Consider the following 19,401-nt stretch of genomic DNA (forward strand, 5'->3'; position numbering starts at 1 on the left):
CAAATCATTTAAATTTTATAAGTTTGGATAGTACTATACCTTAGTATCAAATATTTTTTAAGAAAACGTTATAAAAAAATTGTTTGAGTAATCAATTGAATATAGAGGAAAAATACTCCTGAAGTTAACTTTTAAACGAAAGTAAAAATATTGTGTTTGTCTACTCAAATAAATTTCAGCACTTTTCGGTAATTTAATAAACAGGAAGTTCCAAGGTTTTTAAATTTGTTAATATACTATCAAACTAAGACAATTTTTATAAAAATAAGAATCGTATTAACAGCACTATGATTTTGAAACTTTATATATTTTTGGAATTATTTAGCGTGTGACGTCTCAAGTTCTGTCCCACTTCTTTTCTGTTAGTTCTGCCGATTGTTCCGTTAACTTGCCGTAAACCGGAAATCTTTCACAACTATCTTACCAATGATTGATTCATAAAAACTAGTGGTGCCATTCAAAATAGTTCGATTTTAATAAAATATTATTTTCACGCATTTTTAAGATACTATGTCGTACAATTAAATGCCCTTATTTCTACCGTGCATAGAAAAACATTTATTATGTCGAATTTCTTATAGAGCTGAACTTTTTCATTCACATTAGTTTGTACGTAGAAAGAAAATGTAATGCACAACTTGAAATATTAATATAACAAAAAATATTAATTAAACTAATCAAACAATAATTAAACAACCTATTTATACAGTCCATTATGCTACGTATAATTTATTTATTTTTCAAGTGGTCAAGAGGCTTGACTCACGCACGGAAGGTTCCGGGTTCGATTCCCGGTGAGAACACAAAAATTAAACATGTGATTTTTCTCAAGCCTGGTTGTTCTGTAATGTAATTCACTACTGTAATTGGGCCTCCTGGCCTGTTGTGGTGCAAAAAAATGAAATGAAATGAAAATAGAATCACAACCATGTACGAGCGTTTTCGACTGGATGGCTGTTCTCAGGTAAAAATCACGAATAAGGAAGTCGAGTGGATAAGGTCCGCCTCGTTTTGAAATGGTTGATGCGTTCGTCTACCATTATTTAGGTCCTGGGTTCAATTACTGGCAGGTTGGACATAAAGTATCGATAAAAAAAGTTATTTAAATTGCAATATTGATTTCATTGTTTCTGGATTGGCACCTGAAGCGTAAGTCTTATCACCTTACCTTCATGTAACAGATGTTCTAGACACGAATAGAAAAGAACACTTAAATTGACATAAATTTCCTTTTTTCTTTTTTTATTAATGAACATTTGAGTTCTTACGATTCACTCAAATATAAATATTTTGATGGCCATTTGTTTCAGAGTTGTAGATAACTCACTATTAGAAAATAGAAACCAAGCTGTGGTAGAGCGGGGTGCGAACCTCGGACCTTTGATCCGTAAGTCCACGATACTAGCCACTGGGCTACTAGCCGTTTCTATTTATTTACTTATTTGAATTAATTTATATTTAACCAAATCGCTGAAGTTATTTACAAATTTTAGTGGTAAGGAGTGTCTACTTCATTATGTACCCTAAATCCTACGTTTTGCTGTGACAAGATAGCGCACGGTACATTATTATTAAATTATTTCTAACTTAAACCATCGGATCAAAGGCTTTAAAACAATAAAGCAAAATGAATTTCCCTTAAATATTATGCATGCAGAGCGAGCTCTGTGTATACAAGGCGTTTTTAGTTTTTGTGTATATTTTTTCGTGGGTGTTTTTATTTGATCAATCGAAAAATGTCCAGAGCTGTTTGCCCAAGTAACAGAAAAAATATGAAATAGTTTTGTATATTCTCTAGAAAAAATAATTGAATTTTTAAAATCAATTGGGGTATTGTAGAAAAATATTTTCTTACATTATTTAAAGAATGAAATTGTTTAAAAATAAAATATGTCTTTACAAAAATGCGACATATTTGGTTATGAAAATTGTGACGTAAAGGTTCGTGACAATGTTCTATTTAAATTTAAACGGTCACAAACAAAGTTTTTGATTTCACAAAATTGTGACGTATTAGGGGCGTAGATAATGCAATGTACTGTTTTCGCAGGGGCTTAAAAAAATTATGCAACTAATAAGTACAATTTTATTAAAATTCGACAGTATTTCATATACCATTATTGATTTTAAATTGTAAAAAAAAGTTGAGAAGTTCTTTGGATAATTAATAATGCTTAAGTTGACCAAAAGAATGTTTATTTTGTACGTATGTATATACATTTTTGATAATTTTAAAATATTTTTGTAGATTTATTTTTCAAAAAAGTTGTTAATTTATTCTCTATTTTTTCCATTCTTGTTCCTACGTGGATGTATTTTTGTCTTTTTTCTGTTAAAATTTTTGGTAATGTGTATAAGTGTTAAATTTCAAAGATAAAACTAAATGATATAGGTACGCAAATTAAGCAAACGACATATTAACAAATTAAAATAGGGATGGAGAATACCTTAGAGAAGACTTCCATATCCCCATATGGAAGTCTAGGCATTTACATGGCTTATGACCTGTCATTGGCTGGTTGAAGTGACCACTTTGCAAATTGTGTAACATTAACTATTTTGCCTATGTTTGAACATCCATATTTCTTTGATTCTTTCATTTGTTGATTTTAGTGAGGTTAAAAAGCTGAAACCTTTATTGTAGCGAAGAGATTCATTTACTGAATTATTTCACATACTAGGCAACGCCTGAAAACAATTTTCAAATTTTTAAACTTCTTCTTTGACTAGTTGGTTTTATTACAATATTTAAGTTTGTCTAAATATTTGTAGACAAAAGACTAAAGACAATATCCAAATATTGAAATGACATATTGTCAAAAACAAAGTTTTAAATTTATATTCTTTTTTACTTTACTTGGATTGCGGTCCCGTGGCTAGTGTCTCGGACTCACGGCTCAAAGGTCCGTGATTCAAACCCCACTCTACCCGAACTTGACTCCCATTTTCTCATGGTGAGTTATTTACAACTCGTTGAAAATGGCATTTAAAATGAAATATTTGGGTAAATCATAAGAACGCAGATATTTTTTTTATAAAAAAATAATTACTTTTACGGTTTAAAACAAAAGATTAAATTGATATATGACAACAGAGTTGAAAAACACTCCATTTAAGAAAATATAGAAGTCTATAGAAGGCATTTACAGGGTTCATGACCTGTCATTGGTTGGTTTAAGTGGACGCTTTACACACTGGGTAACATTCGCCATTCGGCCTATATTTCCACATACATTCCTTTAATTGTTCCATTTGTTCATCTGTGTGAAGTAAGTGCTAAATCTTTATTTATACGGGTGAGATTTCAACCGAATTATTTCAATTGCATACTAGGCAGGCGTATTTATTCTAGGCAGTATAAAAACTTAAAAGTTTTATTTTTTAGGCATTGCCTGGTAAGAATAAAGGTGAAATAACTCAGTCAGGATCTCACCCGCATCAATAAAGGTAAAAGTTATTTCACTTCACAAAGATCAACATATGGTTGAATTGAAGGAATATAGATGTTCAAACATAGGCAGAATGATGACCGTGTGCAAAGTGGCCAAACCGGGTTGTGGTCCCGTGGTAGTATTGTGGACTTAAGGATTAATGGTCCGTAGTTCATATCCCCCTTTACCACAACTGGATTTCCATTTTTCCAGCACAAGTAATTTACGAATATTCGATAATGGTTTGAAAATTCAAATATTTGAGCAAAAAATAAGAACTGGGGTATTTCTCTTTGTTATACAAAAAAAAAACTGTCTATGACAGGTCGTAAGCCCTGTAAATGTCTAGACTCATATATTCCCTTCTATAAAATGTTTTTCAGCTCTTGTTATATATTAATAATAATAACTGCCAAAAGGGTTTTTTTTTTTATTTAAAAAAAAAAAAAAAATAAGAAAAGAAATATTTGCGTTCTTATGATAAGATCCATTTTCAACGAGTTGTTAATAACTTATTTTAAGAAACTGGGAATCAAGTTGGGGTAGAGTGGGATTCGAACCACGGACCTTTGAGCCGTGAGTCCGAGACACTAGCCACGGGACCACAACCCGATTAACTCATTCATTAAATCCAGTTCATGTCTATAAAAATTTAGGCATACTCAAAATTTCGTTGATAGAAGATTAAATACTTATTTCAAATTAAAGTACCTAATTATATGATCCGAGGTTTACGAGTTTCCGAGTTGGATATTAATTCGCTCAGTTTGGTTACCTTTTACCAAAAGTATCAAATATTTTATTGAAGAAAAGGGGATCAAATCAGAATGTAGAAAATCAAAAGAGTCGGTGTGGAGGTGAAAACGAAGAATGAAATGCAGGAGTAACTTTTAACTTATCCTTCGGATTCAAATTATAATAGATTAAGAGGAATTTGAATATTTTAAATCTCGCAGGTATATAAGGATAATTATTTTTCTTCAATTCAATTAAACATTCGCACCCTGTATGTAGATTTTGTATCCCTCTCTTCAAATCCTAAAAGCCCTAAAGCCGAGCAAGGGAAAGGGTATTTTTGTTTGTGAAATGAAGACTTAACTGTTTAGCCTACCTCTGGAAAATCTTATAAATCTTCCTTTCTATACTGAGCCACCCAAAGATGCTGTCAAATTGTTTGGGGGATACTAGAGAAATAGGAAATATTGTTTTTTAGCTTTAAGAAAAATACATTATTGTTTACTCACTCTGCGCTCGGAGGACAATATCAATAATTCATTTCTTTTCTAGTGCTTTTTCTCATTTCTTTTGAATTTATTTACATAAAAAGCCCGTAGGGCTTTTACGTGGATGAAAAATCGTCACACATTTCTACACATAATATAATATGTACTCAAATATAAATACAAATACGAAATACTAAAAGCCAACAAACATTTATAAAATTGTGAGATACATATTGTAGTAACATTTTTTAAGGTCCAATTAGAGGCTTCTTTGTTATTGATAACATGAATAATTGTCACATAAATAAAAATACTTACATAATATAAAATATATGATGGTACACAACTTGTAATATTATTGATAATAAATATTAGTATCATCTACATCATCCACTTCTGATGGTGCATTGGTATACTAAGTGCATTTTTCATCCGGTTGAATCTTAAGTTGAAATCCGATCAATATATTAAAATATGTAAAAAAGATTACCTCTACAAAAATGTCGCGATATGCAAACTATTTACGTTTCTCCAAAAGCTCTTAGAAATAACCTTCTTCTTCATGTTCCTCTTGTTTCATCAAATTAAAGGGGAAATTCAGAATATTTGTGGCGAACTTTCAATAATTTTAATGTTATAACAAAACGAATCAACATAGATGGCAAATAATCATAATGACGTACGACGTTTGCTTTCGAAATAATTAGTAGTGTTTTTTTCTTAAGGATTTACATTAGATTAATATTTGAAAATATTTTTTAACTTACCATGATGCTACTTGTGAAATCCTGTAATTGGCTTTTTTGTTGTTTTATATATAAGATAAATGTAGCTGTTGGTTATCCAAATAAAGAATAATAAGAAGAAAAAAAACGAATAATATCGATGATCTGTTACATACGGGTAAGGTAATCGGCCTTAATCTTACGTGCCAGTCAAGGAATATGAAACTTCATAGTGTAGAATCATATTCACAATCGATATTTCATATCGGCCTTCCTATAAATCGAACCCGAGATCTCAAGCTTGGTATCTCCACCCGATTTCCTCATTCGGGATTTTTACCTGAAGCAGTCATCGAGTCACAAGCATTCGTCCAGGATTTTTATGCTATTTCAAAAAAGAACTGTATCTCTTGCAAAATTGTATCTTAAAAATAATGTACAAAATATCCGTACAAAAATACGTAAAATACAAAACTCTGTATGCTTATTCTAGTGGTTTTGTGTATCAAAACATTATCCGAGGTTGTTATTTTGCGCCATTTTTTTTCTAATATTAATGGAAACGTTAATTGTAAGGATAAACAAACACTATATTTAAGTTCAATCTGAATTGTTTATATTTTTTCCTTTATGCGCGTTTTTAAGTTAAATAAAGGTTCTATTAAAAAATACATGTGCCGACGAAAGACAAATTAAATTATATACAAGATCAGTTTTTCCAAAACCTCGAGTATTTTTAAGGCAAATAAATAATTCGAATCGAGTTGAAAGCGTTTGTCCAGGATTTTAATTCTATTTCACACACAGACCTGTCTAATTAATCCATCCGGACAGAGATAAATATATAACAGTTAATGGCAAAGCATGAGCTGGTTAGCGACGGTAGATTTATTAAATTTTGTAAATGTCACAGCGCAAATGAATAGCAAGGAAATGGAGTAAATGGATGAAATTTTTTTCGTATTTTTCCTTATTCCTCTGGATGACTTGCTGAGGTGGCGAAACTTCACACTATGATAGCTTCGTTTTTTTACTATTGAATATATTTTACTAAATAGTTTGATTAAAATAATTGTTGTTTTAATATTTTTCGATACGTACCAAAAATCGATTGGTGATTAAACATGTACTTTATTCTAAATCAAAGCAGACACTGACTTTAGGTGACTAAAAAAATAGCATTCATTTGTTTTTGGGAATCTTCATATGGGTGCGAAAGGGACAGGATTGAATTTGGTGAGAAAAAAGGAGACAGGAATTGGAATTAATTGACGCTGTGACACATTATGGGCCTAACCAGTTAGTTTTATGGAAGATATTGTTGTTTTTATTTGAAAATACTGTATAGTGAATATAAAATACAACAGTCCTTTTAATTTACTTCTATAACCTAAACTACCCCATGGGTTCACTATTGCTCTCCGGGTGGCAATATCGCCCACATAGTGTCTCTGGCTTAAAGTATTCAGTGTTAGTGTTCACGACTAATTAAGTCCGTCAGGTGACGTGACAGCCAATTACAAGTCATATGTCCATTACGCCAATGGCCAATGTCTGCCCACTATCCCCTACGGTCGAGTCAGCCACCTAGTACCAATTACTAGACGGTGCAGTTGAACCAACAATCGCCCTAGTAAAATCCCGTATCTGTTCTACAAAGCTGTAGAATGCGGTAGGATATATTTAAACTAGTTGGGAAAAAGCATTTATTTTCTACTACTACTACTACTACTACCATCACGCCATTTCCCCGTAGGGGTAGGCAGAGAGAATGGACCGCCACACACGTCTATCCTGGCATACACTCCTAGCCTCTTCCACATTCATACATCTTGTCATACATGCCCTTCGGTTCTGTCTGCTTTTGACATGACCAGACTTAAGATTTTGGTTTATCTGATCATGCCACGTCTTCCTTGGTCGTCCTCGTCTAACGTTGCCGTTCATTTTTGCCATATATACTTGTTTTACCATTCTCTCGTCGTCCATTCGTTCTACGTGACCAAACCATCTCAGAGACCCTTTCTTAATCTTATCAATTATACTTGTCTCAGATTTACACTCTCGCCTGATTTCATCATTCGTAACCCTGTCATACATTGATTTCCCACACATTCGTCTAAGAGATCGCATTTCAACCGCGTTCACTCGGCTTTCATCCTTTCTCTGCCAGTTCCATGTTTCACTTCCATACATAAGTGTTGGGACTAAAACTCCGTTGTGCACTGCCAGTTTAGCTTCGATTGACATATTTTTATTAGAAATTACTGTGCTTAGTGCTCCGTTCATTTTGTTGCCCGCATTCACTCTTCTTTCAACATCTTTTTCTACTCTTCCATCTCTTGAAAACATGCTTCCCAGCCCATTCCCATTTATTTTCAATTGGCAATAAGATAAAAACATAAACAATCGTAATGACAAAAGCATTTTCCCTGTGTCTAGGCATCTATAATCCCGTCTCAAAAATGTTTTCCCTCTCTGTTGCGACAAATTTAGATCTTGATAATTCCTTAGGGAGAAAAAAGTGGCTGTCCACAAACATGTAGACATTCTCAAAACATTGTGCAAAAGGTTATGTTACATAAATTGATTTATTTTGTCTTAAAATAGTTCAAACATAATAAATGAATGTCCTAATATTAACTTACATTCTAATATTAACTTACATCTAATTATTATGAAAACCAGATACTAATTATTAAAACTTCTAAACAATATACGTACACTTAAAAAGAAAACTTCTATAAAGCTAACACGAATAAGATTACTTTTTAAAAACTAACTTATCTGCTAAACACATGTTTTTTTAACTGACATTCAAATTAAACAATATTTTTTGCTCTCTTATTTCTAATGGTATTTCCTTATACTCGTAATATAAATGTACAGCTCGGTGCATCGGCGAGTTCTGTGTATTTGTTTTCCTACGAAATGGTAGTCTTACTTAATGTTTATTTCTTGTTTTATAAACATGTTCACATTGATTAGAAAAAACCTTTTGAGTCAATTCTTTGAGGTATTATAACATTTGTTGAATTTGTTTGAAATATTTGTTCAATAATCTTAATTAAATTATTGTACTTTTATCAATATATTTATTGTGATCATTTATGATAAAAACCTTTGACAAAACACCATATTAGTGATTCGCTGTCTTCTAAAGAAAAAAGCAAGTCACCGTGTACCCCGTTTTCCAAATTATCAGTATGGATAATTTATGTAGCGCCATTTTCATCCATATGCGTGCGGTTGAAGAATAAAGTTCTATGTGTGACCAGAATCCTGGACGAGTGTTTTTAACTCGATGACTACTTTTCAAAAATTATTTCTCTCTCTGTTAAAACAATTTAGATCTTAACTTTTTCGATTCTCATCAACACATTTATTCAAACACATTTTTGATCATATTATCGATAGAAATTTAAGATCCTGTTATATGCACATGTTACGTAAATATGGAAATATTTTTTTTTTTTTTTACCAATCGATCCTTTGCTGTCTAAATGTTTTATTCAGAGTCCTTTGAGTTAAGCACTACGCAAAAGTTTCGTGAACTTTCAATAAAAAAAATATTTAAAAAATATGAAAAAGCTTTTTTTTAAAATGATGAATATAACTGGCGACCTGTAACGCGACGGTGTAATGACTAAAATGCCCAAGCACAGAAGGTTCCGGGTTTGATGTTTGGTAAGAATTCAACATCTAATGTAATTTATTTTCAAGCCTGGGTGTTCTGTGCTGTAATTCACCGCTGTCATTGAGCCTCTTGGCCTGTTGTGGTGCAAAGACAAAATTAAATAAAATAAAAGATCTTAGTAAAAAAATAAAGGAAAAACAAAGGAAATATTTCCCAAAAGGTGCTTAACGATTCTGCTTTAGTTATAAAAATCTTGTAATTTTATTTTATTTCCATTAATGGGCGAATATTGCGATAAAAACCAAAGAGGCAAGGTTTTATTATACCTTTTATATATTTATTATGTGGGCACTAGATATAAGAAAGTTGATGTTTGATGGTTCGAAGTGAACGAGCTTGATACCGTTTAATGAACGACGAAATAAGACCTTAATAGCCGCCATTTCATCACATTAACTAGAATTATGACCTCAATACCTAACTTTGGTAACACCGTGAAAAATCTAAGTGCGCAATCCATTCAGTATTTCAAAATGTCTTGTTAATTAATGTTTTTTTAAAGCAATTTTAGTATTTTTTTAAAAGAATAACATAGACCGTTTCACTTAAGTAATGGCATCATTACGTTGCCTCTTTTCCAAAATCAAAGACCAAATACCAAAAAAGGGGAAAAATCACGAATTGCGAAGCTTATGTCAAAAGCAAACAAAGTTAGATAATTGCCTTCTGGGAGCTGATAACAAGACAGACATAACAAGGATACAAAAACAGCAAAATAAAATAGTAACACTTACCCGACTTGACCCCCAAGACTGATCTGTATGGAAAAAATCACCAATTAGACATAAAATTGCATTGTGCATGTGATTACGTCAGTTCTAATATTTAGCACACGTAAAACCATACCGCCTTCGGGTGAATTTGGTTAGATTCTTAATTTTGAGTACTTGCACACTATAAGTAAATAAAACATGAATTATTGTACTCCTTTGGTAACTTTTGCGGGGAAGAAAAAAAATAAAACAAGACTTTAAACGGTTTACAAACCAACTTAATTTAACAGCTTTGTTTAAACTATGCTATTATTTTAGTCACGCGTTTGCTATATAACATTGTAATCATACCTTTTCCATCATTCATATTTTTAGAGGCTTTTAACTAGTGCTCGGGGCTTCTATGGGCTTTTTCATAATGTTACAGCTTTAATGATTTGACACGATGATTTATGATTGAGAGAGGTCCCTATAGAGCAGCTTCGGGTAGAATGCCTCCCCCTTGATTATGAGATCAAAGGGTGCGTGTTCTGCCTGTTAGAAAATCGCGCGAAGAATTTGTTTGCATGAAGAACCTAATGTTTTTTGATGCTTTGTGTTTTGAAAGGGTCAAAAGTTAATGATAAGTTATATTTTATATGAAATTTAAAAGAATGTCACGAACAAAAGAAGTGAGTAAATTGAAGCATTACTCATTTTTTTACAGAAAATAACACGCAAAAAGTACTTACATATTTTAATGAGTGTTTCCATTCTGATTATTTAACAAGATATTTGTATTTTGAGAACATTTTTCGCTGGTTATACATCTCTAAGAGTTTAAGTTAAAATATTTTACTTAAAATATACGGACATATCCCATTGTCCGTAAGGAGAATTAATATATTTTTTATTTTATTTGGTAAACAAACAGTATGTACAGAATATTGTCGATTTCTTTGTATATTAGTGTAGGACACTCATGCACTTGATTAAAATTTTTAATATCTACAAACAAGCGTAGTACAAAGATCTACATTTCGCTGAACACCGCACGTAAATCGGTTAAGCCGTTTAGGAAAAGTTCAGTGACGAATTATATATATCAAGATTTCATTTATGTACAGTGTTATTTCGAGGCCATGTAAAAATAAGTTCTGGTGTACGTTTAAACTATGTAATGTATTGAAAAATTCATTTTAAAAAATTAAAAATATGGGATGCGACAACACCACAAATTTCGTGCTTAAAATACAAATATTTTTTTATTTGTTGATTTATAACCACTCTGTATAAACTATCACACTCCTTCAAAGTGTTCGATGATACTAAATGATAAGGTTAGGATCATTGGCTAACTCGGGGGGTTGTGTTGTATTGCCGCGCTGGTTCTGACTCAAGTTGGGGAACAGTTAACATCTTCAAGTTGCACAAACTTTCTTACGTGTTCTAGAGAACACTATGAATTAATGTGGATTTTGCCAGTCATTTTCTACGTTTCAAATAACATACCAATATTTGAGTTAAGACTTGAAAGAGTTTCGCGCTATGCTCATTCCGGACCTTGAAGCGTCGTTTGGAATGGTAATTTATTCGAAAATTCTAACAGAAATAATTTTTAATTAGAACAAAGAAATATCAAAAAAATATGGTGGCATTTATTTATAAAACAAATTTGTCAAAATCAGGGTTTTAATAAAGATTTAATTAACCATACATCGCTAGCTCAAAGCAACAGATAATCGGACATCGAGGTGTGCAAAGGGTCTAACTGAATAAGTAATGAAATACAATATTGTCATTAACACAGAACAAACTAAGGCTTGCATGCACTAATGTCCCGATTTTGTCGTATTGTAAAACTCGAGACAAGATCTGGACTTTTTTGGTGTAAGTCTTTGTCCCAGCTTTAATTTTATTTAGTTGTATTTTATTTTATTAGTGCCTGTATTTATTATAAGAAATTGTATTTACCATCGTTAGAATGGACTGCATAAGTCCGTCAAATAAATGAATAAAATGTTTGACTGTCTAATCTAAAATTTACTGTATGAAAACATTCATTCATTTGACTTAACAATGAATCTGTTTGTGTATCTCGAAATCGAAAATTTTGGATTTATCCTTAGGGTAGTAATACGCCACCGGCTAATAGTCACTCATATGGACAAACACCAAAAGAAGTAAGTTTACAGCAACACAACTGACAGTATGTACTCAGGTCGAGAATTGCAAGCGCAAATCGAAACCATCCATTACACGTTTGTTGTTTAGTTAAAACTAAAAACTTGGAACGCTTTTGTTTAACGCAGTAAAGCTAAAGAACTCATCTTTAAGCGGAGTCGAATTATCACTCTAAGGGTTTTCTCACTGTTGCTTTGGGCTATCGATATGGTTTTCAATTTTCTATTGTTGATTTTATTAAATGTATATAAAATACCACAACGGTAATGCATGCTTTGTAACGGAATTTAATTAATTAATTTTATATGCTCTCTCAGCCTTCTAAGCCACAACAGTTATACGAAGAAACATATGTACAAGAAACTGAACAAAATGAACATAAAACGATGCAAAAACAAACATAAGTAAAATAAGATGGTTTTGTTATCATCCATGTAATTGCAAAATAGTATAAGAAAGAAGAACAATTTTAAATGTAAGATCTTTACGTTACACTGATATTCAAAACTTAACTTTCAAAATTTTACATCAACTAAAGAAGATAATTCTCATTTAATTTTTCCTTCTTATTCCGAATCTGATTACCAAATTTTTCTATTTTCCTTTGTTACGCGATTCAATATGGGTGATATTTGAGTGAAATCTATTAACACATATATGTGGGATAAACAGCAGATATGTGGGGCCAAAAGCTCCTACTCATCTCCAACTTGGGACCCAAAGTGCAGAACTTTTTTAAAAATTGTGGTGTTTTATTCCTTTTTTGATATTTGATATTCCTACACCACACACGTAACAAAAGTTGTCAGAACTATTAACATGGTTGCTCGCATTGAAATACTAAACAATATATGATTAATCGTTTGAGAGGTTTATAAATATGTTTATTTAAAGTGTGATACTGGTAATAATAGAGTATGGATTTCCTTTACAAACAAAAGTACAAAATAAAAATTCAGAACACAATTTCCGTGCTCGCATAGGTACATTCTCGTAATTACTTTTTGCCAGGAAACTTCGAGTTACCCAAATATTGCCCAAAATCAGGTTTGTCCAGACAAACACGTTTTTTCGGTTAAAACAATATTTTATGTTAAAGCTGGTACAAAAATTAGATATTAAAGAAAATAAATATATGAAACGGGATGTGCTGATTTGGGAGCAATATGTTTAATAAAAAAAATGCACAAGTTTCACTATTCAGAAAAACAAATAAACCCAATTATTTAGCTACAAAACTCACATTTTGCAAAATGTGTGAGTATTTACGGATAATTTTATCGGCGTAACTACATTCGAGTAATTTGAAGAAATATCATAAATATTCAGCATATACTACTGAAACCATTAAAGATGGGATAAAAATGAGTCTACCAATACTAGAACTTACTTATACTATTTGTACCACTCAATGAATGATAGAAATGAATCTACTGACATTACCCAGATCGTCTTGTACAAAATATGACACAGATTTGCATTAATATTTTATTAAAACTCCAGTTTTAAATTATTAAAGTTGTTCATACATGCATTAAGTAGTTGTATAAATGTACTGTTAATACCACTGACGCAGGCATACACAAGGAACATTTTCTAATATAAATCGTAAAATTAACAAAAATGCATTTATACTGTTAAGTCCACCCATCAAAGAACAAAGGCTGATAGACAAATGCTGATGCATATTTGTTTAATCAAGAAAATTTACGAAAGAATCAGCAATAACAGTCAAGTTTATGTAACAAAATTACTGTCCAGTAAATTTCAATCGCGGTGTATTAAATTGAAATTTTCTAAAGGAACTTCTTTAACTGACAAAAAATAAATGTTTTTTAGTAAAGCTTAAAATGGTTTTCGGGTATGTGAAAGGAGTGTCTTTACAGTTGTTATCACAATAAGAGTATTTAAAAAAAAAACTTAAAAGCTTCAATTAAATTAATTTAACAATAGAAACACTATGTAACGCGCCCTTGAGGTATTTTATTATGAAATAAATCCATAATAATAATAATAATAACACTATAAAAAAAATATCTACAAATTCCAGGAATCAGCGAGCAGCCTGTTAGCTACATGTCCAGCAGTTACCATGATACCTTCAATTTACAAAAGCCACCCTTCGGATATCTTCCTTTATTTCGTTTACCATAATGTTGAAATAGAGCTTCAAAAAAAATATATAAGGTTTACTTTTAACCTTGAACACTTGATAAATTATTTATAATCATCATCATTCCTTTTCCGCACCTAATGGTGCATAGGGTACGGCATTGGTACACCAATCACAGCGTATCTTGATCATTTTTGTTACATTAAGGTAAGATGATCAATCTTACCCCCAAATGTTTCTTTTTTATAAATTCATTGATGACATGTAATTTAAAGTTTCTAGAATTGAATTGAAGGAATACAGATGTTAAAATATAGGCAAAATATTACAAAGTGTAATATTACAAAATGTCAGAAAACGATCGTATAAAACCACATAACGATTTTTCTACGTCTAGACGTAGGTTTCAAGATGTACTAGTCTCTTTGCCAGGACACTAATTACACTGATACGCAAGTCCCATTATACCCCTTAATTTGAGTAATTGTACAAAGATATAAAACAAACGTGCTGATTTAGTAGCCAACGCTAACGTGCACTGGTGATGTATTTTTAAATGTCTTTGGGAGCTATAAAGACAGGTATGTTTTGGAACCAGTAGACAGAGAAGGGTTTATTAGTGGTTGTGTTTATTTATTAACAAACACTTATTAAAACTTTCGACGATAAAGTCAATGGCTAAAATATTAATTAAATTAAATATCAGTTTTAACCGAACATCAGCCTTCGTGATATAAAAGAGTCCGGGAGTGATTCCCGGTGAAAACCCGAAAATCTCATGTAATTTTTCTCAATCCTGGGTGTTCTATACTGAAATTCACCACTGTAATTGGGCTTTCTGGCCTGTTGTGGTTTAAAAAAATGTATATAAATAAATAAATCAGTAGAATCCCAACAAAAATTGTAAATATTGTTCATTTCAAATTGCTTTGCAACTGTTTTGACTAAGAATGTGTTATGAATTATTTTGACAAAGATCATACTTCATAACCCTCTTAAGGCATATAAAAAATCCAATTAATATACGTAAAAAGATGATGAATAAAATTTAAAATTATAAAAGATATTGCTTGGAACGTTACCTAAGCTCCCGGTAAAAACTCGGAAAATACTACCTTCAATAAACGGTTGATTCGTCTAATTCAACAAAGGATGTATTTCCAATGTCTCCCGCTAACAAGGGTTAACCAATCTTACGTCTTTCCAAAGGATATTATTCATAAAGACACCCTTTAAAATATTTCCATTTTAATTTTCTGCGGTTTTACAGGGACGATGAATTTCCATCGGAAATAAATTCAATTTATTAATTTCTTTGAAATTTCCGTTCGAATACGTTTTGAATTATTTTGAATCAGTAAATACCTATTGAAATTTAATTTCTTGAAATAACGATTTGCCACATAAAAGAGAAGGATTTTTTTAAACATATTCTTTTTGTCAGGTTGAAAAATAATGTTTTTTTTTTGTTTTCATTTCTCTTTTTTCTACATCAGCTATTTTTGTAATAAAGTAGGTTGTGTGGAAATTCAATTTGGGAAAAATTATACAATCCTTTGAAATACTGAAAAAACTTAATAATTAGATAAAAGAACGCATTACCCCCGGAGTATTTGAGTAAAAAAATTACAATTGCTTTGAAGATAGTTATTTTCATTAAATGATCGAAGAAATTTTCAATTTCCACTTAGAAAAATAAATAAAAACATTTTAAATCACATAAATTTTGTTGTATTTTTCAAAAATATCACGTTAAATTTTGCCTTAAACAATCGTTTTCAACGGAAATATGATTTTTTTTTATCTTAAAGACGCATATTTAGGTTGTTAATATTTCATTTTAACATTATGATTTAAGCAATATTTAAATGCCATCGAATGGCCGATACAAAAATTTAAATTAAATTAAAAAAATAGACTACGAGTTGTAGTGTCGGGAATCGTGGTCTAGAAGTAATTTTGTGGAGTTTTCAAATATACATATTTCTTTAATTCTTTATTTTGATTTCGTGATGTAAATAAACGGAAGTTTTATTGAGTATAGTAAGATTTATCTGGCTGAATTATATCTGGAAAACACCTGAATACACTTATTCATTTTTATACCGACTTCTTCTAGGACCGATTTGTTTAATCAATAATATTTAAATTTGGTGCAAATGTTTTTTAACAGGGGCTAGATGTTATTTTCTAGGAAATTATCAAGTTTGACAAATTTAACCAATTTTTTTATCTACTTTAATTTATAGTTTGTATAAACATATTAGTAAAACTCCACCTTACACATAGTAAAATATGATCTTTTTGTTTCCGATTTATTTTGAAAAAATCCCTTCAATTTACTTCTACTTATAGCTTTCAAAATAAGGATTCTTATATAGGTATTGTGAGGTTACATTTATGGATTTTTTTTATTCAATAATATTTTTTATTTGAGTTTTGTAATTAAACAATTGTTTTTTTTTTAAATTCAATAAATATTACAATTCCTATAATTTACACAAATATCTCAATTTTGGTAGCCATTTTCAACGAACTGTAAATAACTCACTATTAGATAATGGAAATCAAGTTAGGGTAGAGTGGGTTTCGAACCTCGAATCTCTGATCCGTGAGTTCGCAACACTAGCTACGGGACCACGTCCCGATCAAAGTTAGATTACTTATGTTTTTATAAGAACAATGCTTTGCAAATCCTTTTTTCAATAAACGCTGACTTTTTTGGCATTGAAACTGAATATAAATATGCAAAAGTGCACTATTTTAAAAACTAAATCATGAATTAATGTTAACTGCTAAAAAAACTTCTCTGAAAACGCAAAAAACTAATGTTTTTAAAACTCTAAACAGATTTATTACGTAATTTTAAATTTTATCAGTACATTTTTTATGTACGTTAAGAAGCCTAGTGCTGTTGGCATTTATGAAGGTGGCTGAATATATTAATTTTAAATTTTACGACGCGTAGTGTAGCGTGAAATGTTATAACAAACCATAAAATGATTGTTGATAGCGTCAACTTTACGGCAACTATTTGTTTAATATATTTCTCCGCTTTCTGGGGGTAATTTTCATGCTTTTGAGAGAAGTGGTAGGTCATTCAACTTTCATATTATTAGTTAAATGTTTTACAGATATTTCATAGAGTAAATATCAAGGCTATACTGACAAAATGCATTAAGTCAACAGTCTTTTTCATTTCAAATATTTTTTAATATAGCTTAACGATGTCAATTTCAAGTTGTTTGCTATGCCCCGAATAAAGATTATTCTTTCAAAGCGTTAAAAAAATTTAAAATAAAAGAAAATTGTGGGAGAAATAATGCGTTAAAAGAATAAAGAAGCTTTGAATACGATTATATCGGAACTTGTCTTAGCGACATCAAAAGGTTCTCAATCTCTGTTAAAATATATGTGAACCCCAACATACAGTATTTAAGAGATTAAAAATAATTTCGCCATCAATTAAATGTAAAATTTAACTTTAAAAACTGTTTTTATTATTTGAAGAAATTTTGATTAAGGGATGAGATATTCAATCCGTTTATTTTGTTGTGCAAAGTACAGGCCACTACAAGACAATAATAATATTTTTATTCCAAGTCAATTGATTGGCTAGTGCAATACCTAACCATTCACAACCTCGATTACCAGAAGTGGTCCATCAGTTGTCTGATTATAAAAATAGGGTCTAAATTTGTTGCTCTTGGGAGGGAAACATTTTGAGAAGGGATTTTTCTACAGGTCTTATGACCTGTAATAAGTTGGTTTAAGTGGCTATTTTACACACTGTGTGACATTTAATAGTCTGTTTTAATTTTAACATCTCAATTTACAAACATTTGGACACACTCAAAACAACGCTGATAACATTAAGGGTTTTTTCCTCAGCCTTAATCTGAGGCCTACTACACGATGTCAGTGCAGTCTATCCCAATGAGAAAGTTTAGCCACAACAAACATCTCGAGTATAAGAAATCTATGATTCTCAAACTATTTTTAACCTTTCTCCTACTGTACCAAAAACATCCGCGCGTTACGGTGCTGTGTAGCCATTACACATGCAAAAACTGAGAGATTTTAAATCGCAAAAATATAATATTCATAGGCAATTTATTAAATCATTAACAACTTGCCCACCACGTACCTCACACCGCATCTAATGACATAAGTCTCCTTGGCGGTACCCACATACACAGAAAATTTGCCCTTTGTCAAACGAGAAAAGCAGCCCGAAGAAGCTTTCTGTAATCTGGTAGCCTTAGCATTTTTGTGCTCATTACAGTTGTTTTCATTTACAGTTGATGTCAAAAGTGATCATATTTTTTAACAGAATTGCAAAAAACATGAAAAAACTATTAGTTTATGCTCGCAGCGTAGAAAGAATCACCCCTGACAAAACTCTGAGAGCTACTAACTGTCGTCAAGCATAAGTACTGAAAACTTTGCTATTCGTGCGTACGACGCGCGCAACGGTTTCTCTCGCTACCAAATATACCCGTATTATCGAGAGCCAGACGTAAAAAGTGTGTGAGACAATGATGTATTCTGTACTCTTTTACTTCATACTCTACAGCATGCAACACATTAGAAAACTTTTTATTTTATTGATGATTTATCTCCAACTTTTAATAAAAAATATTTTTCTGTACCAAATGAGTTATAAAAATATTTTAACCGATACGTAAATGTATAACGGAGAAATACCGAAAATCTAACCTAAAGATTATATTTTTTTTATAAGGATATTACGTTAATAGATGCGTTGTGTACTGTTTACTCATCATACAAAAAGGGAGAGTTAAAAGAAATAAATAAAAACATAAATAATACATTATAAGTTAAATGGTTTACTTCACACCTACTTTTTATGAAAGATTCTTTTGCGTTACGACCCATTAACATAATCCATTACTAACATAAAAAACGATAATAAAATTTATATGACGTAACATGACAATGTCCAGAAAGTAGAGGGTACTTTTCATTGTGTGGTAACAAAAAAGACCATGTATGTTACATTTGGCCACGGGGGAAACATTTAATATTTGGGACAATAGGAAAGATGTAAAACAACCCTTCTGGGGTTATAAAGCCTTTGGAAAACTGGTCGCATTCGAGAATATCAGATTAGATAATTCTCAGGACAATAAAACTTTTGTATGGTTACGATATTTGTCATGATTATTTTTATTCCTTCGCAATTTTTTTGGTATTCGGAATATAAAGATTGATATAAACATATATTTAAAATGTGATTCGCGCTCAGCCACCTTCCCGGCTGGGCGAGAAACATACCCCCTCTTTCCAATCGTAGCTTAAAATATGAAATTAAG

General features: G+C 31.2%; 1 protein-coding gene across 2 annotated transcripts in view; it reads right to left on the minus strand.

Moving 5' to 3' along the window:
- The window catches only part of LOC148283165 (uncharacterized), a 334,091-nt gene that overhangs the window by 97,056 nt on the left and 217,634 nt on the right, over nt 1–19,401 (minus strand). The window contains exon 4 of one of the 2 annotated variants that reach the window (XM_088223930.1): nt 9,811–9,833. The exons of the other annotated variant lie outside the window; for it this stretch is intronic. The gene's annotated coding sequence lies outside the window, so the exon portion shown is untranslated. The remainder of the gene's footprint in view (nt 1–9,810; nt 9,834–19,401) is intronic. 2 annotated transcript variants of the gene reach the window in all.

The sequence above is a fragment of the Micrasema longulum genome, unplaced genomic scaffold (genome assembly GCF_059751315.1).
Source record: "Micrasema longulum isolate JH-2025_06_02 unplaced genomic scaffold, ASM5975131v1 h1tg000259l, whole genome shotgun sequence".
NCBI classification, from domain to species: domain Eukaryota; kingdom Metazoa; phylum Arthropoda; class Insecta; order Trichoptera; family Brachycentridae; genus Micrasema; species Micrasema longulum.